Source organism: Carassius auratus, unplaced genomic scaffold (genome assembly GCF_003368295.1).
Source record: "Carassius auratus strain Wakin unplaced genomic scaffold, ASM336829v1 scaf_tig00007968, whole genome shotgun sequence".
Taxonomy (NCBI): domain Eukaryota; kingdom Metazoa; phylum Chordata; class Actinopteri; order Cypriniformes; family Cyprinidae; genus Carassius; species Carassius auratus.
In genome coordinates, this window is record NW_020523895.1 from 5,239 (window position 1) to 17,686 (window position 12,448).

The following is a 12,448-nucleotide window of genomic DNA, read 5'->3' on the forward strand; positions in this document are numbered from 1 at the left end:
AAATCTGCCCTGCAAGGACGCAGTGTTTCCAAAGCCTGCTCTGTGCCATTAAATGGGTCATTGACCAGCTAAATGGAGTCATTATGACAAGTAACTAAAAGAATAGCACCCGAATCCATGAACCTTGTCTCTGCGGAGCTCTGGGTTCCGCTGCTTTTGAGGTTTCACAGGCTTTTGCTGTATGACAGCTGCCTGAGACCTCTTTCAGGGGTATGCAAATGATACCCTGACCAGCTAATTATACCGCATCAACAATCTCCTGCTTTACTGACAGTTGCAGTGCTTGATATTTTCACTTGAAACTTTTTCCATGTGAAATTGTATTTATTTTTTTTAGCTTAACTGTGTGTATTCTAGAATGCTTGATATTAGCAAACGAAAGCTAATCATAGGTGGAAGAGTCAGGAACTCTGAAATTATTGTATTTAGGTATTTACAGTAAGTGATTATAATGTTGATTTTTATAAGTGACTATGCTGTGTAACAACAATAAATGCTGGTAGCTAATAGAAAAATTGGAGGGCCTAAGACAGCAGCGCTCACATTAAAATTATTTAGGCTAAGCATCAACATTCACAATCACGAACCTTATAATTCCAAGGTGACAATTAGCATGCTGTCTCTTGCTTATCTTGAAGCTGTAGCTAAATTGTATTTGTGCTCAGGCAACTTTCTCATTCTGTTCTAATATAATTCCTGTTGAAATCTAAAAAACTCAAACCTTATTCCTGTAGTCTTTTTTTTCTGTGTTCGTAGCTATTCGTCTTTGTTTTTGTTAGAATTTTTACATTGCTGGGCCGAACATGCCTTAGCACTCTGGATGGATGTGCAAGGAGCTCACAGAAAAAGGCATACTGAATTAATGGAGTGTTAATAATTGCTAACTCATTAGTGTCATCTTATTTGCATAGCATATCATTGCATCTTTTGAGAAGTGAATATTAATTTCTAAAGGCATAAAGTATTACAAGATATAAATAGAGGAATTATCTTTGGATAAACCACTTATCATAAAAAGTCAAAGCACTGAAAAGGTGCTATGTAATATTATTTGTGTCATATGCTTCTTTTAGTCAAGTCAGGAGATATAACGCTAGTAGCCTAGGATTTTCGTGGCTACTTGATTATTATTATTAATTTATTTTTTGTCAGTTTAAAAAGGTTACTAAATGCTTTGCATAATGAATGTCCATCTCACTTTTTGCATTTTTTTTTTTTTTTTTTTGATGTCTAAGGCAAAGTCATTGCTCTTAGACATTCTAATGTGCATAGCGATGTCACTGTTTGTATGTGAATGTGAAAATGCGCCTCTAATTAGTTTTCTCCTTTTCTCCTACAGGGACAGGCCAGCTACTGATGGTGGATCTCAGACATGCATGTGATCACTAGAAAGTTTAACCGGGGTAAGTCCTCTTTGGAATGCATCCATGACCTGAATAGTGGCACGGTGAGAGGCTGCTCTAAAGCCCATGTTTCCTCCTCTCTGATTGAATCCGCCCTTTTTAAAGTGCTACTGTGAGCCTTAAAGACTTAACATTCAGTTATCGCTCTGATTTCTGTCAAAGCTTTCAGACATTAAATGAACATATACCCATGTTTGAAGTGTGATAACAGATGATTTAGTTTGATTCTCCTTCAGTTCTAGTTCTGTCAGCTGATAAAATTAAATCAGTTACATAATGTTGATTCAAAGACAATATTATTGTAGCAGATGAGTACAGCACTGAATAGACATTACAGAAAGTAGCTTTAGAGTAAGTCTGCTATTTGTTTTATTTCTGTACCTAATATCCACAGCAATCATGTTGCAACCAAGCATGTTGCTTATTCCAAGGTACAGGGGTTGTTCATACAGGATGTGTTCTTGGACTATTTTTTTTTTGTGTTTGCCTATGCATACATGGCCATTGGTGCACATCATATTTTTCTTCGTCTAGGACCATTGACTCCAAGGTTTGTTCAAATAAGTTCAGTTCTGTTTTGTTTTGTTGACTGCTTTACATTTTGGTGGTACTTCATGGTCCAGTTGCTCAGTTGATGGTAAGAAAATGGATTATTACAAAATGTACAAATGGGGCAGGGGTCACTAATTAATAAAATATCTGATTGCTCCAAATTGATGTGTTCAATTGACAGCTGTTATCATTTAATTTATTTAAATTTGTAAAAGAACAATGGATGATAAAGATTTTTATTTATTTATTTTGTTTACAAGTTTGGTCAAAAGCTTCAAAAAGCACCTGTATATAATGTCATGCTGTTTAAAAATTCATGACTTTCCAAAAGATAAATGCTATCATCAGACCTTTCAGTGCCTCATAAAAAGTTAAATATAAACGTGTGCCATGATAGTATTCCAAAGCCACATAGAGGATGCTTAAAGTCTCATATTTATTTTCATTCATGTTTTAATCATCTTTGTCAGATACACTTTAATTATCATCACAGGCTGGATCTACAGCTGACAGCCTCTGTCCTCGTCTAGAGATCAATGACATGGATGTCTACAGAAACCATTATGACAACTTAATTTAGTAAGAATGAGCCGATCCTTTGATGTGTCCTTATAAATCACATTAAGTGGCAAATATGAAAGAGCTTTAATATTTGATCATAGTGAATAGCTCAGGCAGTTTAATTTGCTTAGTTCTTATGAATATTCCTCCAGACATCATGCACTTGCACCGTTTTGCCTCCAAGGCTATTCATTGACAGCAGCAGCCACGTGTGTTGACTTCTTGCTTAAATCTGTCCATTGAGTCTTGGTGCATTCATTCTAGTTCACACTGGCTGATGCAACCCAGACTGTCAGTGGGGCAATGCCAAAGAGATTAGATGCTGCTTTACTCTGCTTATCTTCACGGGGAGAGAACTGAGCGTGGACAATCCTCCAAATATGCACCAATTCATTAGCAGCCTTCCATTCTCAATACTGCTTATCCTTTGTAGGGCTGCAGAACAATACATTAAACATGTAAATGAATAAGAGCAATGCATAATAATTGAAAGAATATTCCAGGTTCAGTACACATCAAGCTCAGTCAACAGCATTTGTGGTGTAATGCTATCTACCACAAAAAGTCATTCAGACTTATTCTGTTTCTTAAAAAAAAAGGAATATATATATATATATATATATATATATATATATATATATATATATATAGAGGTGCTTCTCAATAAATTAGAAAGTCGAGGAAAAGTTCATTTATTTCAGTAATTCATTTCAAATTGTGAAACTAATGTATTAAATAAATTCAACACAGACTTAAGTAGTCTAAGTCTTTTGTTCTTTTAATTGTGATGTCTTTGTCTCAGATTTAACAAAACCCCACCAATTCACTATTTTGGCAAATTATAATATGATGACATGCCAATCAACTCAAAACACCTGAAAATGTTTCCTGAGCCTTCAAAATGGTCTCTGACAATCATTGACACCCTTCACAAGGAGTGTTAGTCACAAAAATGAATTGCCAATAAGCTGGCTGTTCACAGAGTGCTGTATCCAAGCATGTTAACAGAAAGTTGAGTGGAAAGAAAAAGTGTAAAAAAAGATGCACAACCAACCAAGAGAACCGCAGCCTTATGAGGATGGTCAAGCAAACTGGATTCAAGAGTTTTATTGAACTTCACAAGGAATGGACTGAGGCTTGGGTCAAGGCATCAAGAGCCACCACACACAGAAGTGTCAAGGAATTTGGCTACAGTTGTCGTATTCCTCTTGTTAAGTCACTCCTGTACCACAGACAATGTCAAAGGCATCTTACCTGGGCTAAGGAGAAGAAGAACTGGACTGTTGCCATTGGTCCAAAGTCCTCTTTTCAGATGAGAGCAAGTTTTGTATTTCATTTGGAAACCAAGGTCCTGGAGTCTGGAGGAAGGGTGGAGAAGCTAATAGTCCAAGTTGCTTGAAGTCCAGTGTTAGGTTTCCACAGTCTGTGATGATTTGGGGTGCAATGTCATCTGCTGGTGTTGGTCCATTGGGTTTTTTTGAAAACCAAAGTCACTACACCCATTTACCAAAAAGCACCAAAGTTGGTTAAATGACCATGGTGTTGGTGTGCTTGACTGACCAGCAAACTCACCAGACCTGAACCCCACCGAGAATCTATGGGCTATCGTCAAGAGGAAAATGAGAAAAAAAAAATGCAGATGAGCTGAAGGCCACTGTCAAAGAAACCTGGGCTTCCATACCTCCTCAGCCGTGCCACGCCGAACTGAGGCAGTAATTAAAGTAAAAGGAGCCCCTACAAAGTACTGAGTATATGTACAGTAAATGAGCAAACTTTCCAGAAGACCAACAATTCACTAAAAATGTTTTTATTTTATTTTTTATATATATAATTTTCTTTTACTGGTTTTATGAAGTATTCTAGTTTGTTGAGATAGTGAATTGGTTGGTTTTTATTAAATATGAGCCAAAATATTCACAATTAAAATAACCAAAGACTTAAACTACTTCAGTCTGTGTGCATTGAATTTATTTAATACATGAGTTTCCCAATTTGAGTTGAAATACTGAAATAAATGAACTTTTCCTCGACATTCTAATTTATTGAGAAGCACCTGTATAGTGTATTAGCACTCCAAAGTAATAATCAGTCCAAATTAAACGATGAAGGAGTATTTCATCCGTGAACCGATTTGAAACCTTGCTTTGTAGTTGACAGCTTTTTGTGTGAGGCATTGTGGGATACTATAGAACCCAGAGGACCAGACTGTCTGATGGGAAAGAGCCTTCAGAGGTTGCATTGTTAAGTAAGACAGCTTGATTTGACTGACACTTTTCCCTTATAAATGCAAGGCATTTGTGAGGGGAATGTCTGCGGCAGATATTCAACATGTCCTGTCTGCCTGGAATCCTATTTATAGAGCCCCAGGTTGATTCCAGATATACATAATATTGTCTAGCGGTGAAAATGAATGATTTTGTCAAGTATTCAATAATTTATGAATTCTAGACCCATAAACAATGTAAATTGAACAATATTATCTGGCACTGAGACACATTAGCTCTCCCAAAGACCATCAACCTCCTGAACGATGTGTGTGCTGCTGCACTGATGTCTCATAGACTGGGCTGCCTCCTTCTCCTTCATGGATACGGTGATACATAATGTTTTTATCTCTGTCTATCATCTGTCTCTATGTCTGTCATGTTAGAACTACAGCAGAAACATTAAAACATTTAAAAAAGCATTTTCAGGTTTTAGTAAGAAGGAGGCACCATGACTGTGTGATATAAAACAGCGCAATAATCAAGAAGTTGCAGCTGCAACACTAAGCAAACCACAGTAATAGTGTTATGGCATCAGTTAAATTATTAATTCAGTAAATCACTTAAAAGTCAGTCATTTGTTATGTTTTTTTTTTTTTTTAACAAATTAGTTGAATTAATAATTAAATGACTGCTTCTTTCCTAAACGAATCAGTGTTTTTGACCCAATCGGTTAAATTAATTATTCAAATCACTTACTTTTAAAGACACCTCCATAACCTGTAGAAAGAGTGACTTAAATGAATGCACACAATGATGAGTTACTACATTGCTTGGTAACCGCCCACGCCTTGCAATTATTCTAATGAACTATATTGCTTGGGGGATAAATCATTTGATTTTGTGGATTATTTAAGCACAGAGTGAGCATTGATGGCTGTTTTCATACTGCTGTTGCTGCAATAATCCACTCAAAGCCATGTGCTGCAGTGATTTTTACTACTGCTAAGGGGCTTCACATCATACCCAAAAACACCCTGTGGTAAAATCATTCCAACACATGGCCTCTTGTGGCTTATTGCTTTTATAGACATCTCCTCTGAAGCTTTTTAAGTCTCTAGATGTATTTCTCCCAAGTAATTCTGAACCCCAGTATTCATCAGTATTCTTCTTTGCCTCTTGGGCCCTCGCTCACTCTCACTTTCTCACTGAGTAGGCGAAACTCCAGACTGCACGCAAAACTGTTTTTGGTGTGGAGCTACATGGAACATATAGAGTTCATCACTGTTTGTGTGTTGTGCAACTTTTTAAAACCTCTGACGCCTAACATCTCCTCCGGAATATGTACTGTAAATATACTTCTGCTGCGCCGCTAATGTTATTCTTCTCAACGAATCAGTCAGTCGCATTACCCAAATGTCATCATTTTTATTTCCAGCTGAGAAGAGGCATCCCTCCCACAGCCATGGCCATTAGCTCTGCCATACAATAATTTCATATATATGGGGCATGAAAAAAAGAGGTACAACGTGCTGTATCAGCTTAAAGCAAGTGTTCATCTCTAATGACTTACATTTAGAAAACTCACTGCAATGCAAGCTGAAAGCAGAGAGGATTAATAAAAGCCAACTGCATCTCCAAAACTGGCGGCGGATGTGATAGCTCATAAGTTCACATGCAATTTCAAATCAAAAGTAAAAAAGTCTAGACATATCTAAAAGGATTTCTAAGAATTGTTTTCTTGTATTTCTACCTGTGTGGGAAATACAGCCATAATGTAGCTGCTAAACATGTGTGTTTCCATCAAGCTTTACTGTTGAGTGTCTAATGACTTGATCCTCAGACTTATTTGAATGGATTACTGTAGTAGATCTGAGATCAGCCTTTAAAACTTGTTTTTTCTTTTTCTTTTTTGGCTTAACAAAGGCCTTCCTAAAATGCCCATAATTTGTAGTTGATCACAAAGGTAAGCTGTTATTTTTATTATACTACATTGCATTTGGGAATTAATAACACACTTTGCATAAAGGGAAATCATCCATTGTGGAGCCCAGAGATCTCACGTGGGCCGGTTCCCCAGCAACAGCCATTTTTAAATGGTCCAAATGAACAGTGCACTGACGGACAAGCTGGAGGCAAGACATGGCTAAGCAGACGGTCCCATGAACTGTGCTCCATGCTGATGATAACATACTGCCTACAGTTGTGCTTATACTTTAAATACCCTTTGCAGAGTTTCAGTATTGCAAGCATTTACTTGTTAAGTTACAAACCGGGGACTCATACACAAGTGGCTTTAAAGGCTACAGAGAGTCATTGAGGAGGAAACATACAGTATTCAGAACCAAGGGTAACATTGACTATCATAACAGGATGATTCAACATGACTCATTTAATAATTGTATTTATACATAATGTGCATTTCCACATGCACATACAAACTGTAATTGAAAAAATGTGCAGCATCTAAAAATGGTTACAAAACATTTTATGTTCATAGAATATTGACTGATTTTATTGAATTGAATTAATTACATTCATTAATTCTGTCAAAGCGATCACATTTATCTAATGCATTTACCAAATTTTTGACATTATAAGAGTCTCTTTCTGTTATCTGTAATTTTTGGTGCCATATTCAAGTTATTTTGAAGGATTCAATTACTCGAGACTAAACTTAAACATGTTAAACTGAGTGAAAAGTCATTTAATGATTTTTATACAAGTTGCCATGTAACAGGTACATTTATGATACTAATAAATTCTAATGAGATCTGTTTATTAAATGATTTGTGTAAATTCAGTTAATTTGTCATGTAAAATATTTTGTACTGTACAAATCTGTTATGTCAACTAGGGCTGGGTTTCCCGATAACGATTGATCTTAGCACTTAAGAATGTTTTCTGCGAGTAATTTTACGATCGTTAGTTATTGTTTCTCATGCATTTCTCAACAATGTATGTAAATCAATCACACATAACGGTGCTTTCAGTTCTACTAAGGAGTCGCTATCCGCTTGTCAAGTGCTGAAATGCCACCTTACAGAATGGCTCTTAATTGTAGTACAATTGTTTATTGACGTTAACCTATTGCTGCATTCCAGACAACTTGGAATAACTATAATACAATATTATATTATATTATAGTGTATAATATTATACTTTACATAATAATATATAATATACTTTATATACAGGACAGAGAGAGAGAGAGAGACATTATTTCCGGGTCTAATACATTGCTGGTTTCGTGCACTTCAGCAAGTCCTTGACATATCCCCGTCTTTGAAGCATTTTTAATTATTTCATTTATAAATTGATGTAAAAATAAATAAAACGAGTCATAAAGTGTACAATAAAGCACAATCGAATTATTATATTATGATCAAATTGCACTTGAATCAAGTTAAAGGTATAATCTGCCGATTGTCCTGCAGGTGACCACATAAATCTGTCTTCTTAAGAAACACTTAGGGCTTTATGATTAATTACCTGTAGATCTACGATGACTTTCAAGGGCTACTTAAGTTACGATGCTTTTGAGAAACTGACTGTAATATTAAGGTCAGTCGTACGATCATTTTTTACAAACTTAGGCTTATGAAACTTTTGGGAAACTCAGCCCAGCTTAATCAGAGCAATAGAAAAAAAAACACTATTTTGCATAAATACAGTACAATTTTTATATACAATTACGAGCATCACTGTACAATTGCAGCAGTACAATTACAACTACACAGCAGTAAAAAAAAAAAAATTAAATAAATTCAGCATTAATGGCCAGCATGCACCGTGATTTGTGAGAGCTATATTTATGAGAGCTATATATTAGTTTGCCTGGCAGGATAAATAAAGGTCCTATGAGATGGTGATCATCTGTATGTAAGAGTCAAATGGCTGCTTCTTCTACTGCTCTATTAATGATTAGAGTAGAGCTTGCTTGTTAATCAAGTCTCACTCGAGCTGAGAGAGGTAATGATGAAGAAAATAAATCGAGTTGAGGCTGAGAGGCAGCTGTCACATGTTCATTACAGCGAGTGTGACTTCTCTCACTGCTGATGCTGATAAGCACATGGGGAGCTCAAGGCCTGTACGGAATCTGTGCCTGCTGAATACATAATAATAATAATAATAATAATAATAATAATAATACAAAATAAAAACTAAGAATTTAACGTCATTTCCAAGTTTTTGATGTTTGATTAGTAATGCTTAGTAATGCTTGCAGGTGTATATTTAAACATTCCACAGAATTCTGTGGTAAAAAAAAAAATAAAGTGGAAAAGATTGTGTAATCTGTTCAGGCACTTTTCCCTTTTCATTCCAGACAAAATCATGACTTACACAGAAAGATTCATCTCAGTGTGACTGTCAGATGCTCTGTGACTTCTTGGCCAGTGAAGTGATTGAGTGAAACAGGGCAGTGGTGGGATTGCAGTTTTAGTGGGGATCAGCCCCCTACCTGAGCATGAGCTGATGTGGCTCCGAGGAATATTTCTTGCCTTAAGTGCAAAGGGTCATGAATTTGAATAATTTCAGTCAAGCGAGATTTGTAAATAAGCATTAATATTACATCTTGTTTTTCAGTAGATGTATACCGGCATCTGAGGTATATTTGGCTGTTTTTATATTGGGATTTCATTGGAATGGAGGGCTTTCAGAAAGGAAACTAATAAGCTCAGATTGCAGCCATTGCTTTCAGAGAGAGTTATATGATATTATAAGAGTGCTTATTAATAATAACATAATCATACAATTTAATGAAATAAATATAAATGCTGTGTGTTTCAGAGTGAAGTGCAGCACCCTCTATTCAGAGCAGCTCAGTTCACATTAAGTGATGCTCCACACACACTCATCTTTGCATGGGCTGTGAGTTTGGGTTGCCTCTAACATACATTTGGGAATGCAACATATGCCAACCATCTTTTCAAACTTGTAAAAGAGAAGCTCTTAAAAACCAGCTGTTGTCAACAAAAGAGAAGCTTTAAGGGTTCCCTGTTGTTTTCCACCAAAAGAGAAACTTGAGAGTTTAAGGTTAGAATATGAATAAATTAAGACCGCCACTAGTGTTGCAATTTTACAATAAAATTATATATATATATAATATAATACTCACTTGTATCATGTATACATGGACATTGTGCAACAGTAATATTTATTATTAAAGGGGGGGGGGGGGGTGATGAAAATGCTATTTCATGCATACTGAGTTTTTTACACAGTTAAAGAGTTGGATTCCCATGCTAAACATGGACAAAGTTTCAAAAATTAAGTTGTACGTTTGAAGGAGTATTTCTGTTCCAAAAATACTCCTTCTGGTTTGTCACAAGTTTCGGAAAGTTTTTTTTTCGAGTATGGCTCTGTGTGACGTTAGATGGAGCGGAATTTCCTTATATGGGTCCTGAGGGCACGTTTGCCGGAAGAGCGCGCGCTCCTGTATAGCAGAGCAGAGAGAGGCTGTGCACAGACAATCACTGATCAGAGCGAGAGCGTCGCGAAATGTCACAAAAGGAGTGTGTTTTTGGTTGCCAGGGCAAGACAACCCTGCACAGATTACCAAAAGAGAAACAGCATTAAGGATCCAGTGGATGGAGTTTATTTTTACAGAGCATCAACGGAGTTGTGCAAGTGTCTGAGTTTGTTCCCTGCATTTCGAAGATGCTTGTTTTACAAACAAAGCCCAGTTTGACGCCGGATTTTCACATGGTTTATTTCTTAAGGATAATGCAGTCCCAACGAAAAAGGGTCACGATTGTATGTTGGAACCGCAGGCGGTGAGTAAAACTGCTTCAATTATCTCTGTGTTGTTAACTTAGCTATCGGCGTGTAAGCACATCAAGTAAACAACATGCGACGTGTTCATCAAACTGCACTTTCCACATGTACAGCTTAAAAAAAAAAAAAAGACGACAAAGTGGAACTTAGTCATTTTCCAAAACCACTAAGCAAATATATACAGTTTCAGTAGGGGAGAGCGGGGTCGAAAGTAACGTGGGACGAAAGTAACAAAGCGATTTTCTCCGAGCCTCTTTCTGCATTTTCATTCCCAGCTATGACAGCATATTCAGCATGCAATTCCTGACGGAGCTGAGAAAGTTAGGTCCGTAAAACTGTTTTCGAGTACAAAAAGTAAATTATTGAAGCGGTAATTTTTTTTTAAATTAGTCATGTTGTTTTTCTTGTTTCATGTGTCACAGTAATGATCAATCTACAGGTTATTTAGTGCTTTAACACATCCTAAAGTTTGCATTTTCAGATTTCTTCTGTATAAAATTAAATCGAGTTTAAATGTCAGGAGTTCCTGTCGGGACGAAAGTAACAGTTGTTACTTTTGTCCCACTGCAGTGACAAAAAGTATTTATTTTGTTCCAGTGCAAGCTATACTGTGAATTTCTGTGTCTTGCATCATTTCTTACAAATGCTTATGTCATATTATACCAAAAGAATATGTCTTAGTGAGGGTCAGAAAGACAGACAGAGGTCTGGATTTATCCAGATGTTTTTGAGAGGGTGTTTCTGGACATAGAGGAACATCTCTCTCTGGGCAGCTGCTACATCTCATTTATATTTGGGTTTTAGCCATATCTTAGCCTTTACACCTCCACCTATGAATTTGCAGTGTTTCCAGATGTTTTAATGTACATTTTCAAAAAAAAATTTTTATTATGCTAATGTAATTACATTTTTATATTGTACATTCTGTTGAATTAGTTTATATATATATATATATATATATATATATATATATATATATATATATATATATATATATATATATATATATATATATACATTGAAATTGATAATAAAAAAAATACAGTCAGGTTTTGAGACATCTGATGAGACTTAAATTTAAAATGAAAATATGAAGATGTAATTTAATATTTTTTTTGCAAAGATAAAGGACAAAATATGTTTGCAGTTACATATTAACAAGGTCACAATCAGGTATACTTAAGAAAAATAAGAGTAACAGCAAAAAATCTAGCTTATATTGTTGTGTTACTTTTGACCCACCTGTGTGTTACTTTCGTCCCAACCGATGGGGTCGAAAGTAACAATGTTCAACTTATGTTCAAAGTGAAATTATACTGAAGTCTTTCTACATTTCTACAAAATACCACCTGGTATTGTTAGACCACACTTCTGAGTTACTGGCCACAGCAGAAATATCTCTCTGACTACAACATTATCTTTTAAAATGATATTTTTCTGAAAAATGGTACTTTCGCCCCTGCTCTCCCCTACATACCACACAGAAACGTTGTTGCTGATGCTGCTCTTGTTAAATTTCAGCCTCTGGATCTGATTCTGGATCATAAATATATGCTGAATCTGACTGTTAGCCATGGTTTTTTTTTTTGGATGTTTTTTTCCTCATGTAATGTCACAGCTTCCAAACGCTCTCAACGCAAAAGCCTACTGGCGCTCGTGATTCTTTAGCTCCGCCCACAAGTCACGCCTCCAGCCGGTCGTGTTTCTCCGGGAAAAAACGGTACAGACTATCTTTCTCATATGAATATAATAAAACTAAAGACTTTTTGGAGTTATGAAGGATGCAGTACTACTCTATAGGTACTCAAGATTAACAGGATATTGACTGAAAACGAGCATGTCACCCCCCCCCCCCTTAAGTAAATATTTTAAATAGAATTTAAATATTTTGAATATTTTAATAATTATTATTTTTTTATATAGTCATATATAATAACACACACACAAACA

General features: G+C 35.9%; 1 protein-coding gene across 1 annotated transcript in view; it reads left to right on the forward strand.

The window, feature by feature from the left end:
- The first annotated feature begins 1,337 nt into the window (after positions 1-1,337).
- The window catches only part of LOC113071741 (protein ELFN1-like), a 45,253-nt gene continuing 34,142 nt past the window's right edge, over positions 1,338-12,448 (forward strand). Inside the window, exon 1 of the mRNA XM_026245031.1 lies at positions 1,338-1,403. The gene's annotated coding sequence lies outside the window, so the exon portion shown is untranslated. The remainder of the gene's footprint in view (positions 1,404-12,448) is intronic.